This window comes from Tupaia chinensis, unplaced genomic scaffold (genome assembly GCF_000334495.1).
Source record: "Tupaia chinensis unplaced genomic scaffold, TupChi_1.0 Scaffold138390_1, whole genome shotgun sequence".
Taxonomy (NCBI): domain Eukaryota; kingdom Metazoa; phylum Chordata; class Mammalia; order Scandentia; family Tupaiidae; genus Tupaia; species Tupaia belangeri.
The window spans coordinates 1631647-1638546 of record NW_006198287.1 but is presented as its reverse complement, the minus strand read 5'-3'; the positions used below and the strand labels follow the sequence as shown (position 1 = coordinate 1638546).

At 41.1% G+C, this 6900-nt stretch overlaps 1 pseudogene; it reads right to left on the bottom strand.

The window, feature by feature from the left end:
• Nucleotides 1–4802: 4802 nt before the first annotated feature.
• Nucleotides 4803–5615, bottom strand: LOC106736303 (MICOS complex subunit MIC27 pseudogene; annotated as a pseudogene).
• Between the last annotated feature and the right edge of the window lie 1285 nt (nt 5616–6900).

Below are 6900 nucleotides of genomic sequence, written 5' to 3'. Positions count from 1 at the left end.
GAAATCACTTACACTACCTCACAGATAATTTTTCAACCTGCAAACCATATAGTCAGCAACCTGCAAAAAAAACTGTGCACTAATGACCCAAATTATTTGTATTATTTTCATTTCTGTTCAACCCTATTATCAAGTTAAAAATTGACTTTTATGTCATAGCATTGTGTGACAAGTCCACTTTTATAAATTAACTTTGCGGAAGTGGCCAAAGGGGTCCTGAAGGAGGAGAAACTTAAGAAACTAAGAATGAACTCTTGATGTATGATTTTTTTTTCTTGGTTGGTTTGTTTGCTGTAGGGTGCTTACAATTGCAGGAGAGGGGGGGAGAGAGAAAGTGAGAAAGGACTCCCTAGGGAGGATGACCAAGCTATAGTTCCTTTTCTTCCATCTCCAGCACGCATGCACAGGCATCCACCATGATTTTTAGGCCACAGGGTTCGGAATTTCAACCGCATGGTCGGTCCTGTGAGATCCAGCCACTGTCCCCACTTCTCCACCTGGCTGGCCTTGATGTCTTTGAGCTGATGAAGATCACCTTCATTATTCCCGTGTAAGGATGTTTTCTGACACACACAACAAGCACCAATTTTTCTGTCTCTCACCTTAAGTGCTAGCTACTGTGTTCAGTGCTGTATGTGTAATATGCCAGAGTGAGTTTTCAAGGAAGGTGCTTGAGGGTTCTTCCTTGGCTTCTTTAATATTAGATTTGGTGTCCTTTCTAAATGGGCACTTCTGGGCAGAAAATCCAGAGGAAGTCAACTCTCTCTAGTCTGGTTTACAATACTCCAAAGTACTTCTCTTTATCTCCTGGGGTATTGCAAAATTCTTTCTGAATTGCTCATTAGGGAAAGCTTGCCATATTCTACATTAGTTCTTTCCCTTTGAGACTTTTTCTTAGGAGACCCAACATTGAATTATTAAACCCTGGGCTATGATTAGTGAGGCAGACACCTGCTTTCTGTATTCACTGGGACTTGAAAGGCAGAATGAAATTACTAAATAAAATGAAATTGGTTTGAAGAATATTTTGGACTTCATTTGCAGTATTGCTCCTCGTTCTTTCCCATGAGTGGAGACTTACCAGCAAGGGCTTTTAAATTTCACAATACCGGAAGACATTATTTTGCCATTAGAATTTTTGATGAAATATTTTGAGTATTCCCACTTTGGCAGCAAAGATTCAAAATTGATACATATTGAACTCATTTTACCTAAAATATGACATGACCAAAAATTGTGGTAGATGTGCAGTTTTGTATTTTGAAGGGAAAGCACAAGTTTACTCTGGGTCCTTGGTGACACAGAAGTGAGTTCAGATTTTCTTCCTTCAGTCTGTCTTCAGTGCTGGCTACATGGTTAGTCAAATAACACCTTAAAATTGTTTCTTTACATTTTCGTTTTCTTTATCTCTTGAGTGGTGTCTCCAAGCCCTATCTTGACCTTAGAAAACCATGTTACAAAATGGTAATCATGCCATTTGAAGAGCCCCATTTATGGAATCTTCTAGAAAATACTGAAATATTGAGGTCAATGTTGGGTAATATTTCCACTTTAAGAAACGAGGAATTGCCTTTAAGTCCTAGGCCGAGTGCACGCTAATGTGAGCTCACCAGCACTCAGACTGTGTCATTCACGTGTGGCCTGATTCAGCAGGTCTTTCTAGCTGAGTGGCGTGACTGAATTTCTGAGCAGTTGCATTTCTTGATGATTTTAAAAGTTTAAGGCAGGTGTTGGAACAGTGCTTTTCACATCTATCAGCGTAAGCAGTTCCTGTGTTACTGTTGTTTCAACATCTTTACAGGAAGTCATTGCAGCAAATTGTAGTTTCTCCCTCCCTCTAGAGTTTATTTTTTAAATTTTATCTGTTTAAAGTGAGATTAGGATTAATTAAGTGGCTCCCATTTTAAATAGCCATCTTCAGCTGGAACTCTCGTAATCAGTATTACATAGAAGACAGAAGTCCTAAATTCTGACAAAATGTGGTAATTCGCTCTGGGTGGACCAAGACTCCATAAAAGCCCTTTCACGAACTTCATGTGCTGAGTCTTTTAATCCTTCAGATATTTCTGGTTCTCTTTGGTAGCAAAGTCGATGACCACCTTCTAGTTTTGAAATTTAGAGCAAGAATAAAAACGGAGTGGAGGAAGGGCAGTGAGTGGGGACTGGATGGAAATCTCTCAAGCGCAGCAAATCCCAATCTGAGGGCTAGCATGGCTGGTTTCTCCAGGTTTTTCTGACTGCTGAGCACTGCACATCCACTCTTGCCTCTTCAGTTCTGTTCATCCTTATCTTCCTCTTGCCTGATGGAACCTTGAATTTTTAGGTTGCATTTCAGTGGCACCAATGAAATGTTTTAGCACACCATTATTACACTGTTGCATAGGTGGGCTTTCAATTGTCAGTGGGCAGAATTTCTCTTATCCATAGACTGTGCTCAATGATTGGAAAAGTCAGCCAGTCTGTCTCTTTCTTTCTTTCTTTCTTTCTTTCTTTCTTTCTTTCTTTCTTTCTTTCTTTCTTTCTTTCTTTCTTTCTTTCTTTCTTTCTCTTTCTTTCTTTCTCTCTTTTTTCTCTCTTTTCTCTCTTTTCTTTCTTTCTTTCTTCCCTCCCTCCCTCCCTTCCTTCCTTCCTTCCTTCCTTCCTTCTTTTTTTAGTTTGCTGTATGTGTGTGTACTCCAGTGGTGAGGGAAGGGCCAAGAGAAATCATCCTCTTTGTCAGAGTGGTTGGCCATGCCACTGTCCTCTCTCCTCCACTCTCCTCTCAGGTCTTTAGGCACACATGTGTTTACTTTTGGCCTGTTTTTTCAAGCCACAGGATCCAGGACTCAAAACACAGTTGGGGGACCAGCAGTTAGCGTAATGGCTATGTCACTGGACCTCCAAATAGTCTACGCGTGTGCATGTGCAGCCAAGATCCCGAGAGGAGAATGGAGGAGAAGGGATTGTGGTGTGGCCATTTCCCCTGTGGGGGGGGGAGTGATTTCTCGCTTTCTGTTTCCCTGTCTCTCTCTGTCTTTCTGGTGAGCACACGGGCCCTATAGCAAAAACCTCTCAAAAAAAAAAAAAAAAACCAAAAAGCCCAACACAGTTGGCCATATGGGATCCAGCTGCCTTAACCTCTATGCCACTTGCTAGTCCAATACTACATTTCTTAATAATGGAAAGTTGTCCCTTTCCATTCTTGCTTCCTAGTTCTCCCCACCCTTTTCAACAAAACCATAGCAGAAAGTGATGTGATAGAACATGATATTTAAGTATTCATCCCTGCAACGGAATGATGGATGCTTACTAGGTTCCCAGGCACTGTCTTGGACTCTTGGGAAATGAAAGGCACGAATCAGAGTGTCTCCATTCTAGTAGGGGTAAACATAACAATAAGTGAACAATAAGCATTAACAACAAAATCTAGTAGAATGGAAAGAGCAGGGCAAGTCTGCTTCAGATGCCGGGGTGAGATGGAGGAGAAGTCACGGTATTGAAATAGGGACATCATAGTAGACCTCACTGGGAAAGTGAGATTTAAGAAAGATGATGTTCCTGTAAGTTGGAATTGGCTAACAAGTTTGACTTAAGGAAGAAAATAATATATAGAAGTTTTTTTTCAACAAGTTACTGCCTTTCCAGCTACTTAACCCATATTGAAACTCTTGCTGTGTCATTCCTCTTGCCTAGATTTTTTTCCTCAAGGCCCAGCCTTAGGGCATCTCCATGACACTATTTGTGGAGGTGGGCATGGCTGTTACCCACTAGACTACATAGCTATGTGCAGCACTTCAAGAGTGCAGAGTGCACCAAAACAGAGAAATAGCCTTCCACACTGGACCTTAAAGGGTCAGTCACATTTCCTAAAGGGGTTTAGGAGGACAGTCTAGGCCGAGGTAACACCTTGAGCTAAAGCAGCCAAGGGTGAGCAAGGTCAAACTTAGGGGCCATTCAAATGAGGCAGATCTGGAGGACTCCAGCTTTTTTATGCTAAGGAGAGGGAGCTCAATTCTTTTGGTTGGATGTGACCACTGCTACGGACTGGGGCTTCTCAGGACAGAAGTTTCCACTGATGAAGGCAAAGTCATTAGCTCTGTGGGGTCTTGGATTATAATCTCCAACAAGTGAAGAAAAGAAGAAAATGTGGTCACTAAAAATGTCCTGTCTTCATCTTTCAATGCCTGTTTTTTCAAAATGGAGATAATTTTTTTCTCATAAAATGATGTGATTTGTAAACATTTCCAGTGAGAAAAATAACAAGCTCACCCTCTCTCTACTGTTAATATTGTAACCCTGTCATCTCGGACCCTTTTGTTCCCTACTCTGTGTGATATTCATTATCTATGCTAACAGCATTTTTTTTTTTTTGCCATAAAAAATGGATATTTTATGCCAGCTCTGAGAAATGAAAAAAAAGGGGGGGGGAACACATGCTTCCACACACCAATCTAATTTAACTGACATAAATTCAGAAAAGCTAGAACAGAGGTGTGTGTGTGTGTATACATATATACATATACATAGTGATTTTCATATTTTAGTATCATTGGTGTTTATGTCTTCATTCTTTTTTGTAGTCAATGCCTTTAAAAGTCAAATGCATTCGAATACTACTTTGTCTCATTAGTCATTTAATATTGTTTGGGTTGGATTCAAAGTTTCAATCACTTATGGGATTGATCAAACTGGATATTTGAATATGTAATGGAAAATGTTAGTTATACTCTGTGTGTCAGTTACCCATGACATGATTTTTTTCATCATCATTTGCCACTTCACACATCTTGTATTCTCTATGCAGTCTCTCTATGCAGTCTTTTTCAGTGTCTAGCACTGTATATATCTACCTCTTCTGGGTGCAACTGCCCGTGGTCTGTGAGCTAGGGGTCAGGCATAAACTGTAGCACCTGAGGCAGATTCTGATTTGGTCTTTGTTTCAGAGCTGAGTTCTGTTGGCAAAGGCATTGAGTCTTTGAGGTCGTGAGTTGTTTTTGCAGGTGTTTCCATTTCAGCAGAGCTTCTTAGCTTAGGTTTATTTATTTATTTTTTTCCTGTAGGTTCAGAAAGTGACTCTTGCTTGCTTTTTGTCTGCCATGATCTAATTGCTTCATAAATTTGCTGTCTTGTAGCATATGCCTTTTTTCCAGTTACCTTTGCAATGATTACTAACTGAACTGGGTGGCAAACAATTGCTCCTCAAGTGGCCAGTCCCAGTGGATAAGCATTCTTTTAAACTTAGATCCTTTTCTAGCTGAAACCAAGCCCGCCAATCCTGAAATTGTAATCCTCCCATTTTTACAAGAAAATCTTGGGGGAGATTCTTTAGATGGACATTTTTTCCAAATTGTACTGTATCTATTATCCCATTTTCCACAAAGATATAAATACCCCTGCAGGAGTCAGTATAAGGGCTAAGTGCAGCGTGGGTGGATGCGAAGCCCCTTATATGAAGCCCCTTTGTAAAGGACTAGGTTGCTCTTTTGTATTTAGGTTGGAGAGGTGGTGCAGGATACATGGGAGCTGCTCTGGTGTCACTAGCAGCTCTTTGAACTCTTTGTTGGTCACATAGACACAGACATGTATGTTAGACCTCCAGGCAAGGTGGTCAGCTTTCCCCTCTTAATGGCTACCATGTCTATGACCCTCCCTGCCAAGTTTCCAAAGGGAGAGTCGGGAGGGACTACTAAGCAGTTCAAGTTGCTCATCTGAACACCCTTTTTAATGGCCACTGTGTGGATGTAACCAACTCTCTGTTGCTGGAAATTAAGTGGCTTATGATTTTTGTTCAGGTTCTTGCCAGCTTACTTTTATAAGCTAATTTTCAAGGACTATCCTTCTGTGTAATTTCTGCACTTACCTAGTTATCTCTTTAGTATAAGTTAGGGTCATTTCAAAAAATTGGGTTGTCTAAAACTGAGATGCATGAAGCTCAAATTTAATATTGCAGGGTATTACCTTTTGAGTAGTGTGTGTGTGTGTGTGTGTGCACGCGCACACATGTGCACACATGCACACATGCACAAAACACTTTAGCAACAGCTTCTTCAGATCTGCTAAACAATGCAGGATGGGTAAGGGAGCTGATGGTCTCTCCATTAGGCAGGCGAGGGAACTGGGTCTTCTAACTTCTTACCCAGTGCATGACACCAGCTTTCAAAGCACCCAGCTTTCAAAGCTCTGACTTTGAGGCCAACACCAACAGAAGCTTTTGGAGTGTAAAATGATCAGCATGAATCACAGCCAAACTAAAAACAGAACTTTCTAGCTTCCTCTCATGAAACTGCTTTGATTCCAAGTTCTTCTAGTCTAATTAGGCAGATCAAAGAGACAACATATTTTTTTTTGAGAAGTTAAAAAGCGTACAGCAGAAATCCGATGTGTTTTTCAGTGTTGGAAATCTTTACAAGGGTTAAGTGTGAATATTGTTCATTTCATTTGTTTCAGGGGAGAACACTTTCTAGAAGGGATATCATTGAACCTGCACACTTAAGCATTGCTCAGTGGTGGTCTTGTTTGCATGCCATTCTTCCCAGCCACTTTGGGTCATAGAGCTCAAAGGGTTTCTTGACATAATCATTGTCCACTGAACACACTGAGTAGAACCCAAAGGATTCAGTGCCTTATTACATGGAAGACTTGGCTTAGGTTGAAGTCATAAATTCTCTTCTGAAAAATGAGCCCTGCTGGAACCAGCAGATGCTGTAGCGATTTTGTCACTGGACTCCCACATGGCCGACTGTGGCTTGAGTCTCAAACCTGATGGTTTGAATATCACACTGGGCACGTGTGCATGTGTGCCCAAAATTCCAGGAGAATGGAGGAGAAGGGATTGTGGTGTGGCCATTTCTCCTGGGAAGGGATTTCTCACTTTTCCTCTCACTGTATCTGCCTCACTCTCTCCTGTGAGTGCATGTGTCT